Source organism: Eumetopias jubatus, unplaced genomic scaffold, assembly GCF_037043125.1.
Source record: "Eumetopias jubatus isolate StellerSeaLion01/CBP00866 unplaced genomic scaffold, mEumJub1_p1.0 scaffold_4, whole genome shotgun sequence".
NCBI classification, from domain to species: Eukaryota; Metazoa; Chordata; class Mammalia; order Carnivora; family Otariidae; genus Eumetopias; species Eumetopias jubatus.
This window is the reverse complement of record NW_028274810.1, coordinates 148,440,798-148,452,803: the sequence shown is the minus strand read 5'-3', so window position 1 is coordinate 148,452,803 and position 12,006 is coordinate 148,440,798. Positions and strand designations below refer to the sequence as shown.

The following is a 12,006-nucleotide window of genomic DNA, read 5'->3' as shown; positions in this document are numbered from 1 at the left end:
TGGGCTATTCCCGGGGCCAGAGGTCGGAGCTGTCCATTTCTGTGTGACCTCGTGACGTTTTGCTTTTCTTCTTTCCAGATTGGCGTGTTTTGTTCCATCTCCCCCTCCTGGGCCCAGGTTGTAACCACAATCACACGACACCGTAGCTCCCTCATGCGCTCCTTTTATGGCTCCCTTGGGGTCCCCGTTGTAGTCCAAGCGGTCATAAATTCTTTAAATAATCTGTGGGAAAAGCTGGGGAGAACTCTCCAAAAGGAAAGCAAGTATCGGCTGCAAAAGCTGATCTCGTAGTCGGCAGGATTCGAACCTGCGCGGGGAGACCCCAATGGATTTCTAGTCCATCGCCTTAACCACTCGGCCACGACTACTGTTGCTGTTAATTTTGGCAGTGAGATCTATGTAGACTCTTCACACAAGTGTCTGGCGTAACAGGTATGTTTTGACGGGGTGAAAAACATTTTAAAACTGTTCGGTCAGTTAAGAGCATATTTGAATGTTACAGCTCTAATAATTTTAGCTTTTCCAGATACTCTTTGAGCATATACCGTCCAATCCAATCCTTTTCTTTTCTATCAGGAAAAGCAGTTCTAGTCAGATTTCTAGTTAGAGTTAGAAAACAGGAGGGAGGGGGGCAAGCCTGGTACTACCACACACTTGCTTTCTCAGTAATGGAGCCATTTCCAGGAGGGAATCTGGAACGTAGGGGTGTCTGGCCAGCTCTAGGCTTCTTTGCCTGGCTCTCAGTTCCATCCCTCCGCCTCTCTTTTGGACAAACAGCTCCCAGGACTCTCTTTTCATGGATAAGGCACTAAAATGCTATTATTACCCACGGATTTAAATTGACTAGGCAGGATCAGACTGTCCCATCGTGCTCTAAACTCCTACTTTGAAAAGTGTAATGCGTGATACAAATGCAAGGTGGTGTTATTTAATGATATTTCTGTAAATACTACAAACCGTGTAACCTGAACTTTGAGTATTTCTAAAGTGGGGTAGTGAAGAGGTTGGCCGCCCTGGAAACCCTGAAAATAGTTTGATCCAAGTGATTTAGTAGCTTCGTTTATTTGGTTTGTTGCGTGTTCAAAATGTCTAATGTCCCTGAAGAGCAAAGTGCAGTGGTGTGCTGGAACCAATGGTACCTGCTCACTAGAGCCCAGCTTTACATTTTTATGCATTTTGGAAGCCAATTGTTAAATGCAACCATTAATTAAACTAAATTATATAAACTTACAATTAAACTAATGACATTAAAAACAAAAGTAATACTCAAAATTCACCATAGTCTAGTTATTTCCCCACATTTTATTATAATTTGTGCTGAGATTAGTTATATCTATTGTGTCTGAAATACTATAGAATGGGTTGTTACTGTGAATTTCTTCTTCACTTCCCATTCAGGGATGTCACTTGGGTAGTGTGAAATCAGCCTTGCTGGGTGTTTTTACACCAGGGACATTGCAAATGCTACAAAACATGGTTTTTTTCTCCGTTGACATTGCAAATGCTACAAAACATGGTTTTTTTCTCCGTATGAGCTGGTTGTCAAGCATCTACCAGCAACCACTAATGTTACTATTAGACCAACCTTTAGTATTCTCAGGAAGGCAACACTCTTCTTATCTGTAGGGCTGTTCTGTTTTAGCCTGCAGCTTTGTTTTAGCCATATGAATCCTGACATACTGTCTGATTTCCTACTCAATTTTAAAAAGATATTATTATTTTTTTTCCCCTCCAAGTTGCCTTGCTGGGTGATTTGTACTTTGAACTGACCTCCAGCAGAAAGACAGGAATAAGCCATTTGATATTGAAGTTGCCCTTGCAACATGGGTTCCAGGGGGAGTAATGCATAGTTACCATCCAGTTTAACAGGCTTAAATTAATAATTTGATTTTTCTTTAGAAATGGTGAAATCTGAGGTGGTATGGCTAGTAGTTGAGAGAATCTATTTGCATGTGGAGGATTTGCATGAAGGACTGTGAAAAGTTAAAAGCGGAAATGCTTGTAGTTGTGTGTTTTGTTTGTATGGTTATAAGAAAATATTGGAGCTTGTCTCCTTCTTCTTCCACTCCCATCCTCATTTTAATAAAATACCATGTATAGATAGATCATCCAGGGGTTGGTGCTTTGAGAATTTTGCTTACAGCTCATTCAACTCTTCACTGGGCCTCTTGACATTAGTGGTGTTGTCTTTCTGGTTTGCCTTAGAGAGAGAAAACAAGTTCAGTGTCTACAAGGAGAAATGTCACATATCACATATGTGTGTGGCTATGTGATAAGCTGTAAAATGATAGATAGTGGAGTATTAAAAATCTCTAGATGTCAGGAGGTGATGCCAGGTGTGCTTTAGTGGACTGTAAACAGTGGAGGTGGATGTACATGATTGTGTATACATAGCTTTGGAAGATTCTGCATTCCTGCAGATCACATTAGAAGATTTAAAAAAATACTATTATATATTCCTTTGGTATTTTTGTTTTGTTTTCCAAGGTGAGGAATCTTATTTATTATCTCTATAGTTGCGAATATGTGTAGACAGTGTAGTAAATTCCTTGTCCCCCTAAGTCTTTCACAGTTTTGGAAAGCACGCCTAGTGTCAGATGTTTCATAAAGGAGAATAGCCAAGTGTTTTCAGATGAGACAATTATTAAACATGGTAAAAGGAGCATGCTGTGTATTATTATGTTACTTCGTATTCTAAGGAAGTATTTTAGGAAAAAGTGTCCAGAATAAGAAAATAAAGCCCTGTTGGCTTTTCCAAGTAACTGCAGAAAGCTCTGAGCCTGCCTTCTTGCTAGCACAATTCTAAATGAGTTAGGGGTGGTGATACAGCTGGTTCTGTTGTCCCACACAGCTCCAGGCCAACCCCTTCAGTTACAAGGTGTTTTATAATCCTCCTGGCTATTCACATAATGAATTGCAAGGCCTCTTTAAATTCCCATGTACTTGGGTTCAATTTTCCCAGCTCTGCTTTACTCCCACGCATCCCAGACCTTCTAAAATGAACATCCACTGCTGGGCAGTGATGGTGGTGTGAGGGGAGGAATCCTTCCGGAACAATTGCCAGCCCCCCAGCAGCTGATGCTGTGGCAGACACAGAATAGCACTGAGGCAGCTCCGGTTCTTTTAAGTGGTCCCTCAGTTAGGCCTCGATGTCATGTAGGTAAATTCAGTCCAGAACATGCAGAATCTTTATTGGAATTTGTGCATTCATCTCTCACAGCTGTGGAGAGTTTAGACTAATCACAACCCTCCCTGGGATACTATCATCTTTGTAATTTGAAAAAGGATCAGGAGCCTGCATGCTTGGAACGTCTTGAGAAAACTCTGGCCCTGAAATACATCATCACACGTGGGGGACACCACTTGCAGCATCATTGCAGAGAGCTTAAGAATGCTGAAATCAAGTATTTCTCTGGCGTGATATCAAATGGCCTGAGAAATCTGAGAACTGCTTTTTTTTTAAAAATCTTTTTTTACTGCAAAACAGATTCTTTCCTCTTCCATCAACCCCATTGCTGTCAATGTGTCCAATGTTAGGTGCCAGAAATGAGCATAGCCTTTTAATGATAACAATGCCAAGGTTAACATGGCCGCCAGGGGCTCTCTCAAGAATCTCTTAGGGTGTATTTTGATCTACAGACACGTTCCGAAGGCGTGCACCTCCTTAGTCTTTCCAGTCTCAGTACATTTCTCTTCAGCAGCCTGGATAAAACCTGTCACTTTTTGCCAGAACTTCTCATGCTTGGGGGCCCCTCGGACACTATTTTTCATTGACCCCCTGTGTCCATATGGCAGAGCTAGGTTCAAAGTTGGGATTTGGGAAGCAGCCTCTGACAGCACAGAAGCCTAGTGAACTATGGTCATTTGTTCAGGAGGCCAGTATTCACAGATGTGCTCTAAGAGTGTAATACAATTTTTGGCCCCACCCAACTAGGTATTTTATTACCATCCATATAGCAACCAACAAACAGATCGGCCTGAGGAGGCAAGTGCTAATGTATGTGGTTCAAACCCGTCAATCCTCTGAGGAGTCAGTAGTCCAGCCTTTCTTTTGAGGGTTGAGCATTAAAATGTGCCTTTCAATTCTACAGTTCTGGGAATACAGCTCCCTCGTCCCTCCTTGTTTCATATTAGTTTTTGCTTTATGATTTTCAACTTTCAGAAAGTTAATCCTGATTCAGGAGAAAGAAAAAAGGATCAATATGAAAACTCTGTGGGACGGGGAGTAGGAATTGCAGCTAGGTGTTAGAATGAAAGCAAAGGGAGAACCAAACTGACAGAGGCAATCAGAAATGTCTCTCAGCCTGGGCTTAGATTTCGTGCTCATCAGTCTTCCGTCCTCCAGTTGGTCATATTGCCTTTTAGGGAGGAGCCAGGGTTTTAAGCAGACCAGTCTGCTCTCTTCTCAATCACATTTCCACATGTCAGCCAATCTATGGCTTTAAAAAAAGATGACTTTAGGTTTCTGAAAACCCAAAAGCTCTCCATATCCACAAAAAATTCATGGAAGTTGCTAAGGATAAAGCCAACAGAGCTATCTCCCTTATAGTGAACTGCCCAAGGAATATTTGGAGGCTGGAAAGGACTTTATTGATTATGTATAAAACTTCCATTTTATAGAAGAAGCAATCAAGGGAAGAATTGAAACGATTTAGAAATTCTTTGATTATTAAGAGATTTTCACTGCAACCATTACATTGTCTTATTTCATTATCATCCTGGTTATTCTGGATAAGACTCTTTCTAGTGGCCATGACATTGATGATATAAATTTAATATGAAATTGCCACATTTTGGAACCCTTTCACGCCTGCATTGACTTATCAATAAAAACATCTCTTATCCCTTCACATACTTGATCTGATTGTCTGTGTCACTCTAATGTACTCACCTCTTTATAGTTTAGTGATTATGTCTAGATCGCTTATTACATATGAGGACACAGGCTCTTTGAAGGACAGGGACTATACCTGTTTCTCCTATAGTGCCTAGGAAGGGATGGAGAAGTGTGGCTTTTGAGAACATCTAAGCTGAAATCCTATTATAACAGGGAATCCCCACCGTATTCTAACAGTAAGGCTGATTCTCTGACCTGTGACTTAGAAGCCTATAGAAATGGTAAGTTCTTTCTTTCCCCGATTCTCCTTTCTTACTAACATGGTCACAAAATGGTCTTTTCAAGCCATAGAAGCTCTTGGCTGAAGGAGAATGAGTCTTGTTGAGCATGCAGGGAGGTCTTATTCTAAGAGAGACTGTGGGGGCTACAGGGGAGGGCCAGAGCAGAGCTAGAGCTCTGGGAGGGCAAGGCCTGGCTTCACCTCTGCATCCCTAGTGCGGGCACATGCCCAGCATGTGAATGAAAGGACAGATTCTTTCCATAGTAGGAGGAGCATATTTTCTGGTCTCCAACCCCACCTCTACCCGAAACCAACTCAGACTACATGTGACCAGGTTCTATATGATATTTATCATTTATTGGCAGAACATCACCAATTGCTCTGTCAGTTTCTGTTTGCCTGCTTGGCTGTAGGTACTTAAATATCTCACCGGCAAGATGAACCCCACCAGCCTCTGAGCCAACCCAGAACTTGCTCACTCTTCTCCATCATGGTTCAATCTGGAATCGGTCTGGATGGCCTAACTCTGGTGTCTGGATAGTGAAAGGCCACAGTGCTGTCTGTCCATTAAGCCCTGTGTGATGGACTTCTCTTCTACCTTTAGATTGAATTCTGTTTCTATTTTTGAGCTGAAACTTTGCCCAAACTCCAAACCCTTGTCCAGAGCTGCAGTAGTTTTCTAGGGCTGCCAATAACAAATTGCCACAAACTTGGTGGCTTAAACAACAGAAATTATTCTCTCAGTTCTGGAGGCCAGAAGTCTGAAATCAAGTTGTGGGCAGGATCATACTCCCTCTGAAGGTTCCAAGGAACAATCTGCTCCTTCCCTCTTCCCACTTCTTGTGGCTATTAGCACTTCTTGGCTTGTGCCCTTATCACTCCAATCTCTGCCTCAGTCTTCATGTGGGCTTCTCCTCTGTGTCTTCTCTTGTGTGTCAATTTTTTTTTTTTTTTAAGAGAGGGGGAGGCAGGGGAGGGGCAGAGGGAGAGAGAGACTCTTAAGCAGGCTCCACAGCCGGTGAGGAGCCCAATGTGGGGCTCAATCTCACGACTCTGAGATCATGACCTGAGCCGAAATCAAGAGTCAGATGGTTAACTGACTGAGCCACCCAGGTGCCCCCTTGTGTGTCAATTTTAAAGGAGACGTGTGATTGCCTTTACGGCCCTCCCAGATAATCCAGGATGAGTTCCTCCTTTCAAGATCCTTAACTTAATTACATCTGCAAAGACCCCTTTTCCAAATAAGGTAATATTCATAGATTCCAAGGATAACATGGTTATCTTTTTTAGGGCTGTTTCTTAGCTTACCACAAGGACCCCGACAAACACTTGGCCCATGCTGGCCCCTTGCCTCTTTTGGTTATGGCTAAGGTTATGCTTCAACATGAATGAGTCTGTCTGGAATCAAATTCTGTCACCCACTCGCCTATGAATATCTTCACAGCTCACACATTCTTACTGCCTTTCCAGGCCTCCACTTCCAACCCCTTGGGTATAAGTGTCAGGCTGGATCAGATCCAAGCTTCCTTTGAGTACTGTGAGTTTTGTTGGTGGACTCCTTTCATATAAATAAGCCCCAGGTCAGGTCAGTTCTCTTAGCCTGAGCCACACTGCAATGGTTTCTGTCCTCTTGTCAGCCAGGCATTGAGGTGTCAGCGTGCCTCAGGGCAATGATCATGTTGGGCATAGTAGTCTCACATTTATAATATAATTTAATGCATACCTACAATATCCTGAGCTCTTTAAAACCTTTTTATTTAATTGTCACAGCTGAAGAACTAGGGACAGAGAGATAAAGTTACTTGTCCAAAGTCATACAGCTTGGGTTTTGAAATTGGGTCTAACTGTAGAACTCATGTTCATTTTATCATGTCATAGTATAGTTTACATGTTTTCATTATTTATCTTAAGGTTATCTTTTCTTCTCCCCATTAAAAAAAAAAAAACTGAGGCAAGGGTAGGAATTTGCTTTAATTTGATCTTCTAATTACTTATAAGGACTTGGCCGACAGATTTACCCAACCAGACAATTTAATTCTTAAATCTTATCTGTGGGGGATCTATTCAGTTCAGGATCTTTGAGTGCATATAAGTTCACATGACACTTGTCAGTTTCCATTATTCTACAGTTACTACAGTTCTCCATTGTGTGTGTAGAATCTGTCTGTACTCTCTTAACATTCTCCAGCAACCATCCTGTGTACACAGAGAAGATGAGATGTGAGTGTGAAGGAAAATGCTAACAAGTTCGATCAGCTAGGAGAAGTTTAAAAGTCTATTCCAAGGAAGAAGTTGTGCAATGAATTTACACAGTGGCCTCTGACAGAAATCCACACCAATATCTATGCCCTAAGTACAGTTAGATTAAAATTCTTTTAACCAACAGCAATTTGTCACTTGACTTTGCTAGCTTTAGTTTTGGCTCTAGCTCTCTTACTGGGTTATGTCTTAGATGAGACATTGAAACTTCTTGTTTTTCAGTCTCTTTATCTGTTAGTTGTGACTAGTAAATACCTGATATGCTTCCCTACCTTAGCTTTCTATGGTATAATAAACTAAAAGCAATCTTAAAAAAAATTTAAAGAGATGTAGTGAAAAGAAGGAGCACATGCACCCCAATGTTCATAGCAGCAGTGTCCACAATAGCCAAACTGTGAAAGGAGCCGAGATGTCCTTCAATAGATGAAAGGATAAAGATGTGGTTCCATATGTACAATGGAATATTACTCAGCCATCAGAAAGGATGAATACCTACCTTTTGAATCGGCATGGATGGAACTGGAGGGTATTATGCTAAGTGAAATAAGTCAAGCAGAGAAAGACAATTATCATATGGTTTCAGTCATATGTGGAATATAAGGAATAGTGCAGAGGACCATAGAGGAAAGGAGGGAAAACAGAATGGGAAGAAATCAGAGAGGGAGACAAACCATGAGAGACTCTGGATTCTGGGAACCAAACTGAGGGTTACAGAAGGGAGGGGGGTTGGGAGTGGGGTAACCGGGTGATGGGTATTAAGGAAGGCATGTGTGGGATGAGCACTGGGTGTTATATGCAACTAACGAATCGTTGTACACTGCATCAAAAACTAATGATGTACTCTATGTTGGCTAACTGAACATCATAAAAAAAAGAAAAATTAAAAAGATTTAAAGTTTCTTAATCTAAAGGAAACAGTTTAATGAAAGGCAGTGTGCCAAAGGAGGTGAACACATAGCTTTAGAAGTCACACGGACCTGGGTTGCAATCTCATTTCCCCTGTTTACTAGCTGAAGGTGGTGGGTACCTGAAGGTGTTGCTTATCTTCTCTGATCATCAGTTTCTTCACTTGTTAAAAAATGGGGTTACTAATATAGCAGTTATCTGGCAAGGATGTTGTGAGGGCCAAATGGGAGCCCAGGGTGGAGACAGCGGAAGTGCAGAGCTACTGAGAGAGCCAGGGTGGCCTCTGATGTTGTGCCCAAGAGGAAAAGACCATCTTCACTGTCTTGCACCTCTCTGGCTTGTCTAGTGTTTTCTCCCCAAAGTCAGGATGTATTTTGTAACAGACAGGTTACTGGACCAAGCAGAGACAAGTTACTTTTTTATTTTTATTTTTTTTAAAGATTATTTATTTATTTATTTGAGAGAGAGAATGAGCACATGAGAGGAGGGAGTGTCAGAGGGAGAAGCAGACTCCCCACTGAGCAGGGAGCCCGATGCGGGACTCGATCCCGGAGCTCCAGGATCATGACTTGAGCCGAAGGCAGTCGCCTAACCAACTGAGCCACTCAGGCTCCCAGAAGTTACCTTTATTACTTTAAAACAAAACTACACATCAGTGACTACTTTGCTTGAGCCCCGGGGAGGGGTGCAACATGGACGTTAGGCCTCCTGAGAGGAAACAGGCAAGTGAGAACGGGTCCTCAAAAGATCCCTGTAGAGGGCACAGAGAACAGGAGAATGATGTTCCAGTGTAGATTAAGTAAGAGAAAACATATTTATTGCACAGAACTCCTTCTCTTGAATCCAGCTGCTATCACCTAATTTAGTCTTCTCCATTACTGAAACCCGAAAATATCCTCTAACTGGTTTCCCTGCCCACAGATACTTTTTCTACAATCAAATCAGTATGCTTGCACTCCTGGCAATCTTCTTAGAGCTGAAGGCTTCACACTTTTTGATCCTGATTTACAGTAAGAAATTATTTATTTAAGATCTTATTTATTTGAGAGAAAGAGCACATGTGAGTAGGGGGGAAGGGGGTTGGAGGAGGAGCAGAGGGAGAGGGAAAAGCAGACTTGGTGCTGAGTGTGGAGCCCAAGGTGGGGTTTGATCCTACGACCCTGAGATCATGACCTGAGCCGAAATCAAGAGTTAGGCACTTAACCGACTGAGCCACCCAGGCGCCCCAAGAAATACATTTTGGATGACTGCACAGTATACACATACATCTCTCTGCCATCCATCTATCATCTGTCTAATCATCTACTTAACTTACCTGCATGTCACCTATCTAAAGTGAGACAGAAGTTTTATAAAATTGTATTTTAATCTATGTGAGATGCATTCTATTATTTTCTATTCCAATCTGTTCTATCCTTCTATTTAAAAAAGTGCTAGTTAAAACCTACTTAAATAGATTCCATGACTTGCTAATAAGTAGTAACCCACAATTTGAAGTATTCTGTTCTTAGGGCATTGCTCTGATTATGTCCTTAGTTCCTTACGAAATCTCTGATGGCCTTATATTGCCTGCCATATCAAGTCCAGGCACCTAGCTCCCCCTCAGATCCCTTTCCCATTACCCCTGGCAGGAGGCGTTAGAATGTGGTGGGGGCTTTGGAGTCAGATGGGCCACAACTGAAAGTTGGTCAATGGCACTTACCAGTGCTGTGACCTTGAACAAGTTAACAATTCTTTATATCCCTGCACACTTACCTGTAAAAGGGAATAATGGTGCCTACCTCATCAGGCTATTGTGAGTGTCAGATGAGAATGCACACAGTAAGTACTCAGTAAATATTAGCAGTGTGGTTTTTCTGTCCAGTATAGGCCTTGGTTTCTAATATACTCCATTATTGGCTGTTTTCCAGAGGCATTTGGTGTCTCCCTCTATCTGTGCATTTGCTCATTCTATTACTCCCTGACCATACTGTCTTTTTTGGGAAATCTTATCAATCTTTTATTCTTCAGCTAGAATGAGCCCACCACTTTAGTCTCCCCTGACCAGTCAATGAGACATCTCTCTTGAGTATCTAGAGCCCCATAACTACATAGTGGCACTTTTTGTGTTATTGTCTGTCATAGTTATTTCTAATGTCCCTCATGGTGAGATCCATGAGGATGTGTTCATCCCATGTGTCCTTTCCCAGTGTACACCCCCTCAGAACACCCAGCACAGATCATATGTTGAATGATTAACTATGTAAAATTGCCACTTGCTGTAGGAAGCTGAGATGAGTAAGGCTCCAAGTTTCCCAGTTAAAATAGAATGTCTGATACTGCCTATCTAACTGAGAATGTCTGGCCTACGTTAATTTTTAATTCTACTAGAAATAAAGTAAAAATAATCCTTCGTTGATCTGAACTTTTCATACATACCCAAATTGCCCATGTAAATGACTACCTTGTGACTGGTTTTATATCAGTGATGTCGATACTGTTAATGACTGTCATCCCCAGAGCTATCTTGTGTGCATGTGGGTGTGTGCGCTAATTCTTATAACAGTGCATGGTGGGGGAGATGAGTTAGCAAAAGAACAGATGGGCATAGTTCTAGAATGAATCCTGGCTTAAGAATACAGGGTGGTGCTTATGGGTACAGGTTCCATGCCTAAAACTCCTGAATTTAAACCCTATTTAAATGGAATTCATCTATTTACTGGCTGTGTTATTTAACCTATTTAATCTTAAATGCTTCTGTTCCTCTTCTGTAAAAATGGGGGCTAATGATAGGACTTTCACTGTTAAGACTATTATGAGGATTCAGTGAGCTAATCCATGTGAAGGCCTTAAACCATATCTGTTCAGCATCTACTAGTGGAATACTATGCATACCCTATGTCCCAGCAATTCCACTTCTAAGTATATATCCAATATATAGGAGTACATGTATTTACCAAAAGACATGTACTAGAATGCTCACAGTTGCAGGATTTATAATAGCCTCAAACTGGAAGCTACCTGAATACCCATCAAAAGTGGAATGGATAAATAAATTGCAGCATATTTATGTAATAGAATATTTTACAGCAACAAAAATGAAAAAACTGTATGTACTTGCAAAAACATGGATGAATCTCACAAATGTAATGAAGAATAAAAGAAGCCAGTTACAAAAGAATAAATGCTGTGTGATTCCATTTATATAAAGATCAAAAACAGGTAAAACTGGGGCGCCTGGGTGGCTCAGTCGTTAAGCGTCCACGTTCGGCTCAGGTCATGATCCCAGGGTCCTGGGATCAAGCACCGCATCAGGCTCCCTGCTCCACGGGAAGCCTACTTCTTCCTCCCCGACTCCCCCTGCTTGTGTTCCCTCTCTCGCTGTGTCTGTCTCTGTAAAATAAATAAAATCTTAAAAAAAAAAACAGGTAAAACTAGAAAACAGGACAGTGACTGCCCTAGTTGGGGAGAATGACTAGCAAGTAGCATGAGGAGGGTTTCTGGGGGTACTGGAAATGTTGTGTTTCCTGTTATGGTTCTGACTATGTGGGTGTGCTCAGCTGGTGAACTTCAACAAGCCCTATATTTGTGATTTGTGTATTTTTCTGTATGTACATTATTTAAAAAAGTTTTTAAAAAGTACGTGGTACAATTGTAAATGGGATAGACTCCTTGATTTGTCTCTCTTCTGTCTTGTTGTTGGTGTATAGGAATGCCACTGATTTCTGTGCATTGATGTTATATC

The 12,006-nt window shown here is 41.5% G+C and overlaps 1 non-coding gene across 1 annotated transcript; it reads right to left on the bottom strand.

Moving 5' to 3' along the window:
* Positions 1–286: 286 nt before the first annotated feature.
* Positions 287–368, bottom strand: TRNAS-AGA (transfer RNA serine (anticodon AGA)). Its single transcript has one exon. It is a non-coding gene; the product is annotated as a tRNA-Ser (tRNA).
* Between the last annotated feature and the right edge of the window lie 11,638 nt (positions 369–12,006).